Below are 21,337 nucleotides of genomic sequence, written 5' to 3'. Positions count from 1 at the left end.
AAGCAGAATGATGTATGAGACAGACAATATATATAAGGAAGTGTGAAGTTTTGTGCCTAATATTAATATGAAAATTACACAGGGCATTACAATGCATATGTACATAAATGACCATTAGACAGATGCATGTGTACGTTCACATATACATATATATGCAAATACATGTACGTATTTGCATATGCAGTAATACAGATAAATAAAGGACAAAATGGACTTGTATGCATGTACATATGCATTTGTGTGTATGCTTATACACACACATACAGAAATACGCAGATAAAAAGATCTATAACCTGCATATAACTATATGTTGTTTAGACAGACACACATATACATAATATGGAGGGAATTCACTAAGCTATTTGTTACTAATGAGGACTACAATAACTGACATAGTGTATCATATTGCAGGATCACAGTGTTTGCTCACAAATTTTCCAAAGCATGGAACACTTCCTAGTCTGGGTCTAAAAACCACAGTACAGGTTCACAAAGCGATATATTTTTTAACAACAATAAATATTTTTTTCTTCCAATTGCTTACTGTGTGGTTCAGTCTCTCTAGACTTGGTTGGTATCAGTCAACCCATTTTGTATGGTTTTAATAATTTATGAAGATATATTCAGATATACGGGCACATTTTTTAAAGTAAAACAGTTGCTGCACTGCTGGAGCTGCAGAAGTAAAATCAGAACATCACCACTGATGAATTAAAATTCAACTAAAAATTAGTTGTGTTTCACTAGTACAGGTGAAGTAAAGTAAATCGTTATTCCTACATATACCTCTGTGCTGTTGAAAGTGTGCAGGCAATTTTGTTTCTACGACGTCTATGATCATCTACCACCTAAGGCATGTTGATTGTACCCTTAAAGGCTAATGGTGTGACAGTGCAAAAAAAATCAGAAAAAGGCTCAATAATTTATTTGCTGGCACAAAGCTTCCTTTCTAATTTATCCCCTGAAAACATCAGGTTTAGGAAAATGGGAAAACGACATTTCTCATACAATGCAAAAATTATTATTGATACTAGCAGATGAAGCAGTCACTTCTTAGTCTTTCCTTTCTTCACTTGCTACAAACAGCTAAAAGCAGATAGCAGAAGACAGAGGACGCAATGACTGGATTACATGTATGCAGCTGTAGGGTGCAGGAGAGAATAACCCTGATGAAGTCCATACAGTAACTTCAGAACTATATCAGTATAGCCCAAAGCAGAATCTGATCCTCCCCAAAAACAAAAACAGCTACCGCTAATTATTGTTTTAGTTGACTTCAACATCAGTTCAACCACTTAGCTCTTTCGTTGAAATAGGAAGCCTAGGCAAGTATGCACTGAATGCCTAGATCTGAATCCTGACAAGCAAGAGAGGCTTATTATTCTCTTTCTTACACCATAGCAGCTCCCTTCCCAATAGGAATTTAAAATAAAACAATGTTTCTCTCCTGCAGGGTTTTATTTGGCCTTTACATTAAACAACACTCTAGATTAGTAATCATCTTTACCAGACAATTGTCATGGGGTCACTAGCAGCTACTTTGTTTTCCCTCAAAATTGTGTAACATGATGATAGTATTATATGGACTACAACTGATGGGAAAAGTAGAAAGAAGGGAGAATAATCAACAACATACTAAAAATATTTCTTTCAAAGAACAAGCAGTCTATTGAAAAATCACAGACAAGAAAGATTCAGCATAAGCACTAGTAAACCATATATATTACCTCAATAAATGCTAAAAGCCTACCCCGGTAAAGCAAGAACAAAGACATTTGTGATTTAGCTCACATTTTTCAATCAAAAATCAGGGTCTATGCTTATACATATGGCTTTTTTTGAATCCAAGTTAATAGGGAAGTAGAACAAATGTCTTTAAATTGGAATTAAACAAGTATGGTCATGCCGAAAACTCTGTTTTGAAAAAAAAAAATCAACATAAACAGTCAGGATTTGCCTGCTGCAGTTCTCACTAAGGTTTAAATAGATGATTCTCCCACTGTAAAATGACAGGAAACGCCACATGCACATGAACTGCTAGACAGCAGACAAACTGTTATATATTGTTTACATTATCCATCCCTGTCCAGAGGTAGAAAGGCCCAAAGGATGTCACGGAGTAGTAGTGGCATCTGTGCATTATAGCTGCCGCTGAAGTGCCCCGCTTTGGCCTTCTCCCAGTGCAATGGAATTTGGTTGGTTTGACCTATTTAAGCAGAAGCGCCCTGACAAATCTCCGCTCTGTTCTGAACACTACTGTTTGCCTCCTGCACTGAGCACCTGCACATCACAATCTCATCAGCCTGGTTAGTAAAACAGACCCATTTGTGGGACAACAGTCAATCTACTGTCCTTTGGCTCTCACAAACTTGGGTGAATACAGCTAGAGCAAATTTGCTGTGGGTTTTGTTTGTTTGGGTTTGTGTGGTTTTTTACTACAATTAAAACATTTGGTCTAAAGGCTCCAGAATAATTAATAACTGCACAAATACTGATTTGTACTATCTTTGGAAGAAATACCAACAGATTCTCCTCTAGCAGCTATAAAAATACAACCAAAGCCTGTGGAGTAAAAACAGTCAGGGGATTACATTTTACAGTTCTATGGATGTTACATACTATCATCCACTACTACCACAGAACTGTATTCAGATGGTGAAAAATGACACATTTGATTGCTCCAGGATTTAGTAGCTGAAAATAAAGTAATGTGTCTTTGAGAAATACACTGCTTCATGAGTATGTCTTTTTAAAAAAAAACTATTGGAAGATGTTGGATGTAATAAGGAACACATGTAACTCCTACCTCTGATGAAGAAAAAAAGGAAAGAAAAAAATGTTTTCTCCTTGCAACACATGATTCAATTAAGTCTTCAAGCTCTTCTCTCTTTGCAGCTGTTTAAAATTCAGTTATTTTCCATAAGACAGTAAAAAGGCTAGTCCCAAAGAAAAAAGGAAGCCTTACAAGATTCCTCTCTACATTATCAGACAAGGATCCAGTGCTACTAAACACCTATGTACCTAACTGGCATTTTTGAAAAACACAGAACACTTAGCAGCTTGCACTGAAACCAAAACCCACAAGACATTAGGCCTGTTTTATTCAGGTGTTTAGCCTAGGTAGGTTTAATTCGTTTTCAGTTCTAACATTTTACAATTTATTTTCTTCTAGAAGGAGAGTTCTAATGTTTCTGTATTCTCTCTTTAATATCTTGTAGAGGTAGACACCTATAAGCAAAGTCACAAGTTCACCCTGGATTTATCCTTTTTTCATGACACAACCTTGTAATTTTACATCCGACCACTCTAAGCTGCTGATGCTCCATAAGGACACTGTAAAAGCCAGAGTTGTTCATGAGCTCTTTTGGTAATACAACAGCCTGAAGCACGGCTAAGCACCAGCTGCACCGTATTTATCTACTTGTTTATGAAAGAGTTTCCCCCTCATTGTGTGGATAACTGACCTTAGCCATAGCTAATAAGACATGAGCTTCCTTGAACTATGCAGCTTTACACTGAATCTTATAAAATACTTCAGTGTTATCCATATAGCCTCACTGAGCTCCTAATGAACTGAAACACATTCTCTCTCCAGTACTGTCATCACAAACAAGGTGTGGTCCAAGGCACAAAAATAACCTGGCCCAACCTTTGCTTTCACCATCTGCTTCTGTAGACAAGCTTCTTGCTGACTATCACCAGGTTTTTATAAAGTAGACAATCAAGCAACATATAGATATTTATGTTCCACCCTACCCATCATCTCATCTTACTGTCCCAACCATGTAGTGACAAGAATGGCTTGATTGCTGCAGGCTAACTGCTTCAGCAGCCTCCCCTAAATTGCAGCTGTGTTTCCAGATGTATGTCTAGTTAGTCAGAGACCTCTGGAAATTCATCACTTCTCCACCTTAAGCCTTTAAACAGTCTGGGATCTACACAGTCTGCATTGAAGAAAATGCAACAATTTTACTTAACATGAAAACCCTGCTCAGTCAAACTATTTCCACTAAATCAGATGATGTTCTTATCAATCTATTCCAGACATGACGAACTTTTTCTTTTTTTCCTCCTTTTTTTTTCCTTTTTTTTTTTTAAATAAACAACTGAGAAGCTACAACAGGCACAAAAGCAAGGATCATGGCAGCTGTAGAGCCATGCTGAACTGACTTGTAGGGGGACTTTTTCCACAGGTTACACTATGATACTTTTGAATTTGAAACAAGTCACCAGAATGAGCACAAAAGACAGTTTCTGCTTGATATCTTTTGTTTCCATTTTTTATTTAAGAATATTACTCTTATCGCAGTTGATTTAAATTATAATAAATAAATAACAGCTAATTTACACTGTCTTACAGTTGGGGCATTCAAGACTTTCTCTTCAGTTGCAGGTAGTATTTGATGATTTAGGATTCTCCCAATAAGCTAATACTTGTAATAAATTTTTAATGGTTATAAAAGTCTGTCAGTTGAACCAGCACAGTGCTAGAGCTCAGATGTCAACTACATATACATACAAAATATCCTGAAATACTATGACAAAATCCAACCAATTTGTCTAATTTTTGGGTTAGTACACACGTAAGTAATACAACCACCTTAATCATTCCAAATAAGCATACAGAGAGTTTCATTTTGTTCCCCCCCCACAACAGCACTACACTAGTTGTTCCTGATGATGTTCCAAGCAGAGCATTCCAAAGAGTCACTCGTGCAGGAAAACAGTTGAGCTAAACTCAAGTTGCCAGCTTTTTTCTAATTTTAAGTTTAGCTTTCCCATTCTGAAGCAAGCATTCTTCTCCAATACTAGTTAAAAGAGCTTATCTAATTCAACTTTCATTTTTTCCTTAAACATCTGGGAAACTTCATTTCTCTAATCAGTTTCTTACTTTCCTCCACTAATTACAATCTTGTTTTTTCTACGTATATCATTTCCTGTGTGATAATTTTTTCATCATTGGTTTTCTTGCTCTTTATATATTTCCTAGATGCTGGTGTTCAAATTCAGGCAAAGCAGCTTATTTGTTTTGTACCCATTCTCCTTAAAATACTCAGATAAAATGTGCCACAAGAAGTTATTTGCCTCTCTGTATACCTGAATATTTAGCATAGCTTCCAAAATGCCACTATTTGTTGCCCTGATAGCTCCATCATCAGGAAATTCTAGGATTTTAATTTACTCTAACGTGACAAGCCGCCCTTCAGAAAAATTGGCCACCAGCTGTCTCTCTGCTCGAGTAGGCCAAAGTCACACGCAAAACAATGAAGCCTGTCAGACAAATGCCACTTCTCCATCTCATTTTCCTCACTGCCTGTTCTTCCCTTCTTTCTATTTCTCCTTTGCCTTAGGCCACATCTTAATCCCATTCTCAAAATCAAACAGTTTCTTCCTTTCCGTATGGCTCATGAAAGGTTACCATGTAGAACTAAATTGCTACAGGGGCTCAGCCTTCAGATTTGGGTTACTTTCAGTTTTTATCTGTATTTTCATTCTTGTATCACCACAATCCCTTTCATGTAGCTTTCAGGCTACTTCATAGACATAGGCTAAAATCTGGAGATGGTAAACTCTTTTCTACCAAGACAGATACTGTAGTAATATCATATACATATTGAATTCCTTTCTACAAGCAAATCAGGATTTTTTAGAATGCTACTAAGTAACAGCACACAACTTGGGAAAAGTTGTTAAATACTGTATACAGACTTTCTAGTTTCTACAGTCTTAGACCATTATTTAAAAGGTTTTACACATCTCAAATAATAAACAAAATAGTGAAGACTACATTGAAAACATAAATGTTTATCATACCTATTGATTAGTACCAGCAGCACAAATATAACAGACAAATTTGAAAGTTTTCCCAAGAGAGAGCTTTGAGTCTTTAGAAAATTACCAAAATTATAAGAAGGTTATGCTCAACTGATCCAATGGTTTGGTTTGCATTTCTCCATATAAACACAGTGGTATGTTTACCAAATATCCATTTCCTTCTAAACCCAGATCATAGAGTTTCTTAAACCCCACAAAAAAAGTTTTTTAATGACCACAAATGTGTTCACAATATCAAAACAAACTTGAATAAATCATTCATAGTGTGAAAACTGCAGTCTAATAACTCTGAAAGAAAGAGCTCCGCAACATAAAAGTTTCCGTAAACCTCCACAATATGTTCAAGCACAACTAAAGACAGATTTACGTAATATATTAGCTTGCAATTACAAAGGACTCTTCAGGTTTTTTAATCAGTTCTCACACTTAACCACAAACCAGTAAAGAATTGTTAGGATATTTCACAGTTATGTACATTGCATAGCTTAGAAATATATCTTCTTACCAAAGTTAAAGCACAATATTAATTTCTTTCATTCATTTGAGGAAACTGAGGATCAACATATGCTGTTTCATATGCCGATAGTTTAAGTAAATCAACAAAGATTCTTTTTAAAACTAAACTCTCTTACAACAAAAAACAGAAAGAGCAGACTTTGTTCCTTTGAGAAGATGTGTAGCTTACCTGGCTTTGCCATTCCACACCGACAGCCTGAACAATATTATCAGCTCTTCAGGTACTAATTCTTGCTAACTGGAAGGATATTTTCTCTCTCACTGGATTAATAATCAACTTTCCTGATAGTTCATTTGTAATTCTCTGCTGGTTAACCCTTTGCAGGGCTCTCATTTTGAACTAAGCAGCCTACACTGTTCTGTTCATTTTAATACAAAAATAACAAAACATATGATGGTACATACACGACAATTAAATCGCGAGCTAAAGAAAAGGTTTAAGAATAGATTATCTTAAAAAACTAAAAGCTTATAAATACTTAAGACTTTCTTTCTCTTAAAGACTCTACTTACTAAACCTAAGAGCCAGTAAACCAATGCGTCAACAAACTGAAAGCTGTAAAGTCCAATGGCTTATACGACAGCACGCTCCCATGAAGCTACTGCTCAACCTCTCATCTTCGGTCTACGTGTAAATACAACACATGCCTGCTGAATTCTGAAAATAACATCTTTTACTATTGAATACTGTGCTGAGAAATTACCGCCGTTATCAGTTTGTGCAAGGCCGTCCATCTGTGTTGTCAGAAAGCAAGAGCAAGAGTGGCCAGGAGTAAAAATGAGATAAGAGAGGCCCAGAATAGTTAAAAAGGGGAGTTCAAATAAGGTCAGAACAGTTTAACATGGGATACCTAAGAATTATGTGTAATTTTCTTTTTCAAAGGTAATAGTAGCAAATTACATACATTTTATCAGTTTCATAAGAATTCAATACATTTTGGCAGCTGTGTTGTGAAATGAGTAAAAAGATTATAAAACAAATCAAGAAAAAGGGGTTAGAGATCTAGTATAGGAAGGTGAAACATTCTGGAAATCCTGACCTAAAGAAACTAGTCTTTGTTCAGGGGATATAAGACAGACCTGGGGATGTGCTTTGGTTGTGGACAGAGGGAAGAGGAAGAGAAAAATAAACTTGTTGCATGGATGACTGAGGCATAATGCTGCAAAAATGGAGAAATCATAAGAAAGGCTGGAAAGGCTGGTTTGGGGGGGGGGGTATTCTTTCTGGAAAACAATGACAGGGTTTTGGATGCTCTATGAAAAATAAGAGATGATAGTTCTATTCACTAACAGAAATGCTTTCCTGGTAAATTGTGCTATAGCTGTTTTATTAAATAGTATGTAGTACTTTCATTTTTTCCTTAGACAAAGGGACAGAGTCTCCAGAAGTTACTGCATAGCACAGAAGAGACTATTTCCCTTTGCTTAAGAGTAGTCCTATAGCAAATCTATTTTTACACAGCTGTAGGTCTCTGCTCTCTGTCTACTGCTTTCTTTCTTCTGTAGCAACTAATACAGTTTGCTGTAAACTTTCTATATGTGCTGTAGAATTTATGATAAAATGCTATAAAGTGTTGAAGCAAATTTATTTCATATTTATAGTTAATTTTATTCTGTGTGTGTTTGAAGGAAAACCTTTTAAGAACACCAATAATGCGAGAAAGCTGCAACAACTAAATTTATTGTTAAGTATCACATCAGTGGTACTCCTGGGGGCTCCTCTTCATGGGAAGAAAGCTTAAACAACATTTTCTAACACATTGGATTGCTTCCCGGAGATGTGATGGCCTACAGAGGCAGTGCTGAACAAAGCAGGCTGGAATAGCAAGTCAGTAAACAACCCTTTTCAGAGGATGGTCACAAATAAGTGCAACTTTGTTTAATAAAGGCAAATTATAGTTATCTTTTGTTCTTTACAAGGTGCATTATCTTTCTCTCCTGTTCTACCTGACTAAACCGGTGGTATCTCTTCTATCACCTGACCGAGTGGTTGGCTGGAAATAATGGGACAAAACAATCCACTATTGTTACAAGAGACAATGACCTTTCATGTCCTTGGAGCTCGCCATGACCTTTCATCTTTCCTATCCTCCAATGGTCTCTCCTAACAACTAAAACTACACCCTGTTAGGCTGAATTCCAGATTGTCATAAAAAGCCCCGTCCTTTCAAAACAAAACCAATTTTTACACCAAGGTGGAGGAGAAACACAGGTCCATTGTTCCCGCACAGATGGAAGTTAGAGTTACTAAGGCAACAGCTCTAATCCCCCTTTTTACCACCTTTTTCACATCATTGGCCTATCAAGTGTGCTACCTTTTAACTCATAAGCTCAAAAGCTGGTAGTCTAACTGACTGCCCTAATTAGCTACGATTTTCACAGTACAGACAACATGATGAGCTAATCGAAATTTGCAAAATAATGACGTACCTCCAGCAAATATTCCTCCTCCTGAGGCCCAGTCTTAGAATAACAATAATGAGACCATTATTAGAGGAGGGCATTAAAATGCTGCACTGCTGCTAAACAGAGAACTTAATTGTTCTGGTCTTGTCCATTGAATCAACAACCTATTGTTGTGGACTTGAAAAATAAAGGACTGGAGAATGGGTGCCATAATGATTGGTCTGTGCTGCCATACCAGCACTCTGTAGAATTGTTTTCCTTTTGAGACTCTTGATGGACTAGTAGTTTTGTTTAAAAGTAATATAAAAGGCAATTGTCTGGATAAAAAGTCCTATTTATTGAAATCTTTAGAAGCAGTTGCATGGATTTGTTCATGACCCCCAAGATAAAAACATAGGGACCATAATAATGCTATTTGTAGAGACCACTGCTTGTAGTGACACTAGATAACACTGTCCTGTCTAGCTACTGCAAAAGGAAGGCAGGCATTTCCTTTGCAGACAGAAATCATGACAGAAGGTCAAATAGTGGACAGACCCAATTCATCTGTAAAAAAGGAAGATGTTTGATTAAAAAAAAAAATAAAATGAATGACCTAATATATTTGGTCATAATTTAGAAATCTGGGTTTAGATCAAACTGAGAAAGGTATGCTTAAGTCAGTCACAACACAGGACTTTTTTGTTGGTTAGTTGGTTAGATATTAAAAATGACAGACCTTATTTTGTCTTCGCCTCTTCTATAGAATTATACCCTAAACTTTGTAGTTGGCAAACTGAATAATATACCTTGAGATGTAGTGATTCAGCTGATGCAAATTGTAACTCACTGTTAGCTTTGGATATTCTTCATTTAAAATTGGGACTGGGAGGAAGAGATATCTAAAATCTCTGGAATGTCTTTTAATCTTGGGGTTTTTTTAATTGATAAGAAAGTAAAATCTACAGTTTTTCACAAAATGTTTAAGATAAACATGATCTTGAGGAAAAAAAATTCTCCCAAATCAAAAGTCAGGTCTCCCAAATCAACAGGTTTATTACATCAAATAATTGTTAATTAACACTATCCTGGATTCTCTCTTAGCTTTCACTGCCATAGAATAGTTGAAAACATATAAGCAATAACAGATTTACACTTTGGAACAGAAATTAAAATAATGTCTTATTGTATTTTTTATAGTTAGTTCTCTTAATGCATCTTTCTACATACAAATTGCTCAAAAATTGGCTATGACTCTAGGTTAATAGAAACAACAGAATTTGGGCTTGCAAGAGTACTCATTGGTACTTTGCTATTTATTTCAATGGGAAAAAGTTTAGGTTTTAATTTTTTCTTATTCTTGTCAACATATTGTAAATCAAAATGAGGGGAAAAAAATGTGAAAAGGAAAAAAAGGGGGAAGAAAACTTAAGTTAAAGGTTAACCCAAAAGGTATTTTCAGCAGTCCTTAGAACTGCTTGCATAATGTAAAGTTGTCTTGCATGTAGTCACAGAACACATTTTCTTTAAACTCAGGGTCTTTTCTTTTGTAAATTGAAAAATGGCTAATATAAAGAAGTATTAAATTGTAAATAAGACCTCTTGCTTCATTCAATCCATGCTTTGCTTCATTTATCTTCATCTTGTTAGGCTAAATTAATTAACAATCTCTGTGTTGCACACTTTCTCTTTTCATTACATCAAATAATGGCCTGGATATAGGAAAAAACCCTCACCACAGGGATGCTGAAACACTACCTTGAGGAAGAGTCTCTTACATATGTATTGCTTTAGCAATATTAACTAGTTGGATGTTACAACATTTATTAAATGGATTCTTCATCACTTTAAAATAATTATCCTGATTTTGTGAGAAATAAAAATATTTTTAAAAAATCAGGGGCTTGTAATAGATCATGTTCACAATTTGTGAGCCACAAGTACTAAAAGAAAGAAAGTACCTAAATTCATCAACAGTTTTACTCAATGCTTTATTTAATATAAAAACCCTGCAACTTGAATATAATTTCTGGCCAACTGTGTATACAGTCCCAAACACATTAATGTGTCCAATTACTCAAACCAAGTTGCCATACCATTTGTCTGTGAATGTTCTGTATATAATTAATTGGATGTCTGGGACAGTTTCATTGGTAAATCTGGTTATTTTAATACTGTAATGGGGAGCAATGTGCTAAACTATTAGACAAGTTTTCTTCCTTTAACCTACATTATGGCATCTAGAGCAAAAGGACAAAACAGTAAAGCCTTTTTTAATCTCACCCTGATCAAACAACCCTCTTTCTCCAATCACAGCTTTGTGCGTGATATCTTTCTGCTAGTGTTTCTTATTTAATTAAAACAGACACTGACAGAAGGACATGGATTAGGACTGTAATGATGCATTTACTTAGATTAATCGGAGGCTCCTTTTGGAGTAATGGCTTAAACAAAGAACAAAAGGAAATTGTTATGAAACAGCATTTTATCCCAGGCAAAGGTCACATTATGAGGTTTTTAATTTTGTCAGCCTCTGTTATATTGGGCCTTGCTACTGGAACATGAGAAGTGCTTCTCTCCCCCTCTCCCCCGAGCCAAGCCAGTTATTATAATACAGCCATTAAAGCTGCAAATTAAAATGTCTGATTTTAAAACAGGTTGCTTAGCTTTCAAAACCCTCTAATTAGCATGTTGTGCATTGTTGTGAAGGAAGAAACCTAAAATCCTAATGACCTGCTGCCAGGTGACCACACTGCTGTGCAAAATAATACAGACCCTTTCAAGTACTAGTAATAATAATAATAATAATAATAATAATAATAATACCCAGCTCTTATGAATTACCCAACTCCAGGTCTACTCTGCACCATATGTGCTTAAAGAAACAAGTGTGCATCCAGCCAAAGATCAGAGTTCAGTAGTCAGCACAAGAGATTGTTGTATGTTAACTGGAAAGAAGTTTGTGCCCATTCAGACACTGTAAGGAAGGAGAAAAACATTTCAAACCACCATGGGCCAGGTGATACTTGGACCAGGCACAGAGAAAAGCACAGAACGGAAAATTCTTACCCTCTCAGACAGAAACTACAGATACACTTCTGTAAACCTCAAAAGAGCCAGCCCCAACTTGCTGTGATAAATTCTGCTTCTGTGCTTTGTTCACAAAAAAGCAATAATGCATTAAAAGACTCCAAATACAGGTATATTTTTGTCCTTTCCCAGTTTACCGTTCATTGTAACAAGTTCATTGAGCACACAAAATTAAGATAGAGCTGCCAAACCTCAAAATTTTTCCACAAGTCTTGTGGTATTTTCTTAAAATATGCTACAGGAGAAAGTCTGATAATGCAAATTCAAAGATTCAAACCAAATAGGAAACATTTTCTTAAGCCTCATGGTACTTGAGGCTCTGTTCTTTTGAATACTTGAGTTTTAGCAAATTTACTCACACTTCACACAAAATTTCAAAAGAAAAGAACTCTCATCTCCCAGTGACAAAATGTATCGTAAGTTACTTCCTTTCTAAAATCGTAGCTGCAAAAATATTCATTAGTCTTCTGCACCACCTAAACTGTACACAGACCCAATCCTGCTCCAGTCACAGAGTCCGCAACTCTGGCAAGCTGAAATATCACACAGTACCTAGAGACACAGAACCTGATACCAACGAAGACGCAAAACCTTGCTGACAGTACCAACGTTGGGTCCAAACAACAGCAGCAGAGGCTGCAGTTCAGCACCATAAAGAATACCTTCCTGCAAAGTCCGGAATAATTAGCTAGGCAGTCAAGATTAACCCCACTTGACCTGGTTTTTACCAACAATTAAGAAAAAGAGGCTTTCGCTGTAACTTGACATCTTTGCCATAAAGATCCCAGTCCAACCCCCTCCAAACATACCAGCATAGCATGACAGTGTTCTTCCTAGGTCACAGTAGTAGGAAGTTGGATGAGATGTTGAGAAGCTGTGCTGGCCTCGATGTCTGTTCATTCGCAGAAGTCTCCCACCCTTCAAGTGATCCATAATTGACCAGTAAGGGACAAAAAAAGACTGCAAAGGGGATTTTCAGTCATTTTTAATCCCTTACTGCCTTAAGTTTTACTTAAAAGATCATCAGTCCAGAGACAAGGGACAGTGTGATTCCAAATCCCAATGCCCCCAAAACCACTACTCAATAGATAGCACAATTCAATTCCTCTCCAGATAAATTACAAACCAGCCAGGTTAAGCAAATTATAATATATAAAGGACCATGGGTGTGGTTTCATCTCAAACCCATGTGTCAACACGCCAAATTGCTTGTCTCTACACAGTACAGGCCAGATTCTGCCACATCGTTGCCACTACACTCCCTTACAATATAGCCCCAATCGTGAAAAAAATTTTACAAATTGGCCTAGGAAATATTAACACAATTACATGTAAGTCACTGAAATGACCTACATAAAAACAGAAAATACACTTATTTGCAAAGACAGTAATTTCGATTGACTTAAAAACCTGAGCTGCTTAAAAGGTACCAAACAAATTCTGGTAAACAAAATGTTAATAAAATTAACTATGTAGTAGTATTCTACCTGGTTAAAAATATGCTGAACTTCACAATAGTCTTCTACAACTTTGAGATATGCCTGTCATCAGCCAGTACTACCATTTATTTATTTGTTTAAGCTTAACTTCTGTTCTGCCAAGATAATCACATCTTCAGATACAAGAACCTGTTTTTACAGACAGATGTATCATCCACTAGTGTTCCTTGGTTGCCTCTTGGTTGTTATTTTCTCCTGAATAAAGCCACCTCTGTGAGACAGAAAACACACTGCTAAGTTTATTTATAAAAAAATACGCTAACGTCTAATGAAAAGCAGACTTTGTGCAAAGTGATAGGTGGTTCTATCCTTTAAAACTCACAGTCAGGAAATTCCTATTATTTTCATTTGTGGCTGTGCACATACTGGGTTCGTAGAATTCATCCTAACGGTGTATTTTAAAGGCATTTTGTGATGGCTACTGCATTGATATGCACAATGCAAATACATGGTTTCCCAAAAGTTCTATTTGTTCCTTAAAATGTATTAAATATGCCAATGCTCTTTTAGTGAGCAAGTAATAAAATCTGCATTGGTATCCTACACAGAATGTGAATTCATGCTTTAAGATCAGAGCTGCTTATATAGCAAATTATCTGCATCATTTCACATTTACCAGCTAGAAAGCTGTCCAGGTACAGTCTGTATACAGTCAGCATTAGAACAGTCAGTGCCTACATGAATACAGTACTTTGTGTCCTGTGGTTTTTGCTGAATATCCATGTAGTACATAGAAATATATGTAAAAGAACAACAGTAATCCAGTAATCCAATACTTCAATGTAGGAGTCTGACATGAGTCAGGCTGGCACAGCAGCAGCTAGTGGTATGACACGGTGGAAACACTAGTAAAGCAGTCAAATACTCAATAATCATGCTGGTTTGGTGCAGAATAAGACACTGATCAGGCTTTGATACATTATGAGTTCAACTGGGTCCATTAAAATACATCTCTGAGCAATTATAGTGGTCTGTCATGTTGATCCCGGAAACTCTGGTGGCCAATACAGAGCAGAAAAGACAATCTACTTTCTCATTTCTTTGAACATCACTTTAACACACCCACCCAAGCAAAAGTCACAATATGCTCTGCAATGATGCAAAGCAGAATCAAATATATTTCCAGGAAAAAAAATCACCAACTCATTGAGATTTTATGCATAATAATGTAGGCAGATTTGACCCAAAGACATGAAGAAAAGGGAAGTTGGTTCCTTCTAACTGTGGTTTTTTATTCAAGTGGTCCCACAGATTAGTGTGTGTGAGATTTATATATATATCTCAATATATATATAAATATATATAAAAATATATATATATAAAAAAAATTGAACCTGTGTAATACGGAACTGTATATACAGAACTATATATACATAATGGAACCCATATAACACTCATACAATGGAACCCAGTCCTGTTCTTCAAATTACCAACTTTGTCCCCAACCACTAGCACTGATCATACAGAACAGCAATTTCTGCTACCTTCATATACTGTGAAACAAGTATAGTTCTTATCTCTGAGCACCAGTAACAGGTCTTTGGGTTTATCCCATTAAGCACAACCTATGCCAGTTTTTTCCATGTATCCTTTTCTATGGGTGCTCTGCATCCTATTCCACCTGGTCAGTCCACACTGGTATCACTGCATGCACAGCTTTGTATAACTGCCAGATGAGAGAAAGTAGATCTGTCTGCTCTTTGGGTTTCCAAAAGACTGCATTTGGGCCATACAAAGTAGTTCTTTTTCAGCCTTAAGAACTACAGGATCAAGCAACTTACACATTTGAATTCAAGTCACCAGATTACCACATTCACCACTAGAAAATCTTATTACTCTTTAACAAGTCTTGCAATCCTAGATATCCCATCTCATTCCAAAACTTCATTTCCATCCGATTTGTGATATAATGTACAAAACAGTGTTACAATCCCTTATAAATTTATTATATGGTTTTGGAACTGTTGCCCTATGAACATACCATTGAACTTTTCACATAACATCTTAAACCCTCTTCACAATTGGAGTCTTCATATTTTCATATCTGCTAATTTTTTTAGTCCTGAAGATAAACTAGATAAATGATGGAACAAAAAGCAGTCAACTTCACTCTTCTGGCCATTATCACTTGATTTCAGTAAATGATAGGGCTATTATATTCTAAACTGTCTTCTGCAAGAGAATACTGATCTATGTAATTCATCACTGATTTTATAGTGAGTGTCAGAAATTAAGTTGATAAACTATTTCATATTATATGCAACAGAAAAACTGCCTATATACCTTGAAGTGCAGATAATATACTCAATGAGCATTTAATAAAATATTTTTGCATTCTAGCATGCAAAAGCAGCCTGCACAAATTACGTGAAAATTTCACCCAAATTAATTGAAAAGAAAATTATCCACATGCAAATTTGGCTCACATCTCACTTCAGAAACACAGGCTAGGTTTCAAGAGAAATGGGGCCAAATGGAGCCGTTAAGGGATTCCAGTTTGCTGGTGAACCCAAGGTGAATTAGCTCACACACTGAAAGGCATTATACATACATAAATACAATGTCATACACACAAAAGATAGCCATGTAGTGAACTTCAATACCTCCTCAAAAAATAATTCACTAGGTAACTTGCAGCATTTAAGTTACAATTTTCCCACTAGTCAAAATTTCCCAATCAGTATTGCCTAATGAAGGGGGCACACAGAAGAGTAAGGCATATTTTTGACTCAGTACCTAGCATGCTAATTACCTTTTTATGTCTTGGTTTACCCGTGTGTAAAACAGGAGAAACAAAATCTTTATAAATCACCTTTCTAAACTGCTTTGAGATCTGCTGATAAAAAGAGGGAATGAGGGAAACTGAATGTCTAAGCAGTCTGAAACAGGTATCACTTCAAACCAAAACAAAACTAAACAAATTAACACAAAGGCTTGGGCTTTTTGGTTGTTTTTCTTTTTTGCTTGCTCTAATGTTGGAGCTTTCAATACCCCATCAGCCAGTCATACTACTGTATTGTTTTATTATAAAGTGGATCAGAACAGACAAATTAATCAAATCAGGACAGTGAGTGCACTTTGTTTACATGCTATATCCAGCACATATCTTTCCTACGTTCAGACTAAAATCCAGCTCAGCTGCAACAGCTTTCAGGCTGACAAATATTTCTGGAGCTGTGCCACACAGTGTTTCAGACCTGAAGGGTGCTGCAAGCAAGGCAGTTTCACTACACTTCTTAAAACGCTATATATCAAATTTTCACATGTTAAACATCCCTCCAAAGGTATACCTGTCACAGTTTAATGATATGCACCATCCAGTCTTTGGGCACTCATTTCTTCTGCCCATATAATTATCAGGATTTTAAATCTCTCATTTCTAAAGAGTGGAATTACAATATATAACCTATTAGAAAGAGGACACTTAACTACAGTATAGAGACTCATTTATAGTTCACTCTCAAAGCGCTTAGGGTATTAGATTTTGAAAATGTGTTGGGTTTGGTATCTATTAATATTTTGGGGTGTATCTAAATCTTTACAAAATTTCCACTGCTGACACAGCTGGAGACTGTCACACTGGTGGAAACTAAAGCAGTTTAATAAGCAAAGTAATGCAAATAAGTTGAACCACCTAGAATTTTTAATCATTGTACTCAATTCATTGTTCCACCAAGGTAACATAGCATAGTTATAAAAGTCTTGCTGGTAAACACAGAGAATGAGCTGTACAACTACCTGGTTTCTTCAACATTTGTGAAAAATATCATTATCCCAAATGGGTTTTGAACACACAGTTTTCCTGACGTTTCATATACATATATATAAAGTCCTGTATATATATGCACGTATACATATGTGTGTATGCATACGTATATATGTAGGTGTATATACCTACATGTAGAGTTGCATTTAAGCAAATTCATTAGATTGTGTTCTCAGCCTTTCCTTCAAAGCCCACCGGTTAGAGCAGATGGAAATATGTAGCCATTCCTCTGCTCTGGTACCTGAAAGAGGACACCACAAAGTGCAGGACAGAGCAGGTGTCGCGGGTGAGCGGCCTCAGGAAACAGATGCCTCAACAAGAGGGAAGGGAGCAGAACGAGAACCAGCAACAGCTTGGGAGAGCTCAGGGACTCCCTACAAAACCCCAGGAACTTCTGCCTAGCATCTGCATTTGATAGGAAATATTGACACGCACTTCATTCCGACAGACTACTTCAGATTAGAAAAGGGATGCAAGAAATGAAAGAGTTAAATACATAAACTTATAGAGAGGTTTAAGATAATCACATATAGAGCAGTTATCTTAAATCCTAGAGAGATAGTGTTTTGCTTTATTTTTTTCCCCTCAAGCTTGCACCTTTTGTCATAATGAAATGCATAGTCAGCCCTCACTTGGTAAAATATTTGTGTTGCCATGCAGTTAAACAAATGTTTTTTTCATTTTCTTTTAAAATAGCCTCCCACCCGTGTTTGTCTAAACAGTGGCCCATCAGTCCAGCTGGATAACATGTACAAACTGAGCAGTAAAATCTCCTCTTGCCCTCATTAAAAGGGTCCTTTCCTTATTCCATCGGCCAGAACGCATGGGGCAATAATAGGACTTCAAAAATAGTGGAGTACATCTGAAAAGAATTCTGATTTCATAATATTCCCACATTCCACTATAACTCACAGCATCCAATTGGCATTCAGTGTAATAGTTTTAGCATAGGCAAGTGCAGAAGATCAAGGTAATCTTTTCTCATTTCTTTTACACACTGATATTCATAATTCCATTGTGTGCTCTTTTTCCTCTATTTTTATTCTTCCCGATTCTTTGTATGAAATATGGAGAACTCACAAGTATGATTATCAAATTTATGGTGTATGCTTGCTACACCGCACATTATAGTCTCACAGTTGTTTGCCCTGCAGTATGAAAGATTTGCATAGCATTTAAATGGGAGACATCTATACAAACTATAGTTAAAATATTATTACATTTATATGTTTTTCTATATGAACTAGTAAAAAAAATAATTTTTTATTCCACTTTAGGGCAACATTTTACTACAATTAAATGAAAAGTCTTAGCTCTGCTACTTCTTTGAAAAGAATCATGACCAAAAAGACACAATTCTAGGAAACATAACTGGAAGATGATAAAGAAAATCTCGCTACTTCCATATGAGGCAATATCACAACCAAATGTATCTTGTTGATATTTAAAATCTGAACATATTCCCTTCTGTAATTCTTTCATCTGCGTACACAATTTATACAAGAGCTTTGAGAGAGAAAAGAATGAAGCGCTTGCCTTTAATCCCAAGGGGTTTTTTATGTGGTGGTGTTTTTGTTGGGTTTTTTAATTCATTATACTCTCCCTTCCCATAACTGGTGACCATCACTGCAGCACCATACCTCCAACTGTGAGCTTGAACACACAGCTTCCTGAAGCCAAAACAAGTGCTGCTTTTCTGATTTAGAACAAGGGACATTGGAAGGGGGCGGGAGGGAAGCTTAAGCTTCCATTCCTTCTGAATTTCAGTGTCACCTCTGTAATGCAGTATATGACACAGCAACCTAGACAATATGACAAATTACAGGAAAAGCTGTAGCATTTAAGATTACAGAAAATTATCAGATCTTTTAGCAGCAATTTAATATTGTGTCACCTTCAGAGAGAAAAACTCTTTAAACCATGTTTTACATTAAATGTTTGATAAACCATACACCTGATTTGTAAGGTTTTTCTGTTTCAGAGCACAACATGAAATCTTATGTACCTGACATTACTCCTCTCAGGGAGGACTAACACCTAAGATGAGAGGAATTCTCTCTTGCAGGAAATCCAGCCCATGTTAGATGCAGACAGACAAAAGCATGGATGGAAAGAAGGAAGGAAGGAAGGTAAATATCAACAAGTAAAAGGGCAGAAAATTACCTTGGCAGTTGTGCAACAGTTACAGAAAAAGAATTTAAGAGGAAACTATTTTTTTCTCCACATGAAGTCCAGAGTACACATTTTATTATAGTGAGCACTGACTTAATTTTCCAAAAGTCAGCCTGAGACAACAGCAGCTGACTATAAGCTCAGCAGAGGAGTCTAAAATTAGTATTTTAAAAAGTCTTTTTATTCTCATAAAATTTGTACATTAAAACTGACATTTTAAAAGGTTACTTCTGTAGAGAGGAACTAGCAGCTATCAAAATCTAAAAACACCAATCAAATGTAAATGTGTTTCAAACCAAACTTCAGTCAGCACAGACAAACCGCCATGCCAAACAGCAGCGCAGACCAGGGCAAAGCTTTGAGAAAAATTATAAAATTAGGTAAATCTTCAAGTTATTTTATTATTGCATCAAAGCTGTAGTTTAGACATCTTAGTGCTAACTGCCAAATGGTCTGTGTTATTCTATGTTGTTAGCCATAGTAAGTGGATTTCCTACCACTTCAAACAAATTATCAATTCCGATTGAGCAGGTTTGTGATAGAGCCAGAGAAAAAGTCTTTCTTTTAAAGTTGGCCTGTTTTATTTTTCTGCCCTACTATAGGATAGCCCTTATTCTGTATGGATTTTTATACACTTTAGAGTAAGAAAAATGCAGCTATTCATTAACATGTCCACAAGTGTATTGAAATTACATTTACCCCAGTCTTTTATATGTAAGTTTGGTTTATCTATCACATACAGCTGTAAGTAGAAGAGACAAGTTAGTCCAAGGACATAGTGTCTTTCAGGCTCTATAGCACTTAGCAGGTTACTGGGCCTCCAAGGCCTAACAGATTTAACCAAGACTTTTCACACAATCAGGTAAAGAGAGCTAGGCCAGTCAGCAGATGTCCCATTCAGATAACAAAGAGAATATTTTAGTGACAATGTGAGAAAACAACAGTAAAAATGGTAGAGAAACCCACTGAACCGTAGCACGCTTTTTTTTCTTTACTGAGAACCATCAACTGGAGTTTGACTGTGACATTCACTGTAGTCTTCAGCAAAGGGAAAGTCAGTCATACAAGCTTTGTCACAAGAGACCCAAATAAACTATTGTAAGAATCAACTACATCAGTGCTGGACAATCTTCTGTATTTTAATTTCCTCTATGAACTCACAGTGTTAAAACACCAGGCTAATAGGTGGAAGATTCTTGTCATGCATGTCATCACTAAATTGATCTACAACAACATGTTGCTGCATTTGTACCTTCTGTTTCACCCCAACATAATGCAAGTATTTAGTGTCCTTGAGTCTGAGTTAGCAATACTAAAACTTGCAAACAAGAAATGGCTATTAGTATCCAACATGGCTCCAGTCAGCTGCAAACCAACGAAGAGGTGAAAGCACTGTGGTGTGAACAAAGCCAGTTTTAGCATTTGTTAAGGTCACTTCAGTTCTTCAAGTCATTCTTCTTAGAGTCCATTACCTCAGCAAACCATAATAATGATGGAGATAACCCATCTGAAGAAACCAATTTGGGGTGTGGTTTTGAATTTGAATCAGGGAAAAGATGACTACACACCCCATGCTCTTGCTTGTCTCTAAGGCCAAGTTTAAATAAAGAAGAATACTTTTCAGTTATCTTGGACCACATTTCAATGGCAAGCGAACTGTGAATGAAAGAAGTTTACAAAGATGACTGTTAAACATTAAAGTATAGTATAATCACTGTATGAATTAGTCATAGCCAGTTTAGACACTGTCCAACCCACTTTCCAACCATCTGCAACAAATGCGCTCCATTAAAACAGAACCATATGGAAAACAAGCTAGCAATTAACACAGCTTCTATGCATACCTCTAATACAGCACAGATTTCAAACTTTGAGTGAAACTGACTGCTGAATTACTTCCATATTGCTGCTGTTTAGACCTTGGCAACACATATTTATCCTCACTCACTACAGTATGTCATCCCCAGATACTGCTATATCATCAAAATAAGCATGAAAAAACCACCCACAACTGAGCCACTCATTGTGGTTTATAGCCTCTGTTAATAAAATATTTGCAGATCAAAGTATAACA

At 36.3% G+C, this 21,337-nt stretch overlaps 1 protein-coding gene across 8 annotated transcripts in view; it reads right to left on the bottom strand.

Moving 5' to 3' along the window:
• SOX6 (SRY-box transcription factor 6) overlaps positions 1-21,337 on the bottom strand; it is a 381,731-nt gene that overhangs the window by 263,511 nt on the left and 96,883 nt on the right. For 3 of the 8 annotated variants that reach the window (XM_075048004.1, XM_075048007.1, XM_075048008.1), the window contains exon 1: positions 6,521-7,008. The exons of 3 other annotated variants lie outside the window; for them this stretch is intronic. The gene's annotated coding sequence lies outside the window, so the exon portion shown is untranslated. Of the gene's footprint in view, positions 1-6,520; positions 7,009-21,337 lie in introns of those variants that run through there. 2 more of the 8 variants (XM_075048006.1, XM_075048009.1) reach the window with 1 other exon arrangement.

The sequence above is a fragment of the Buteo buteo genome, chromosome 16 (genome assembly GCF_964188355.1).
Source record: "Buteo buteo chromosome 16, bButBut1.hap1.1, whole genome shotgun sequence".
NCBI classification, from domain to species: Eukaryota; Metazoa; Chordata; class Aves; order Accipitriformes; family Accipitridae; genus Buteo; species Buteo buteo.
This window is presented reverse-complemented; position numbering and strand designations above follow the sequence as displayed.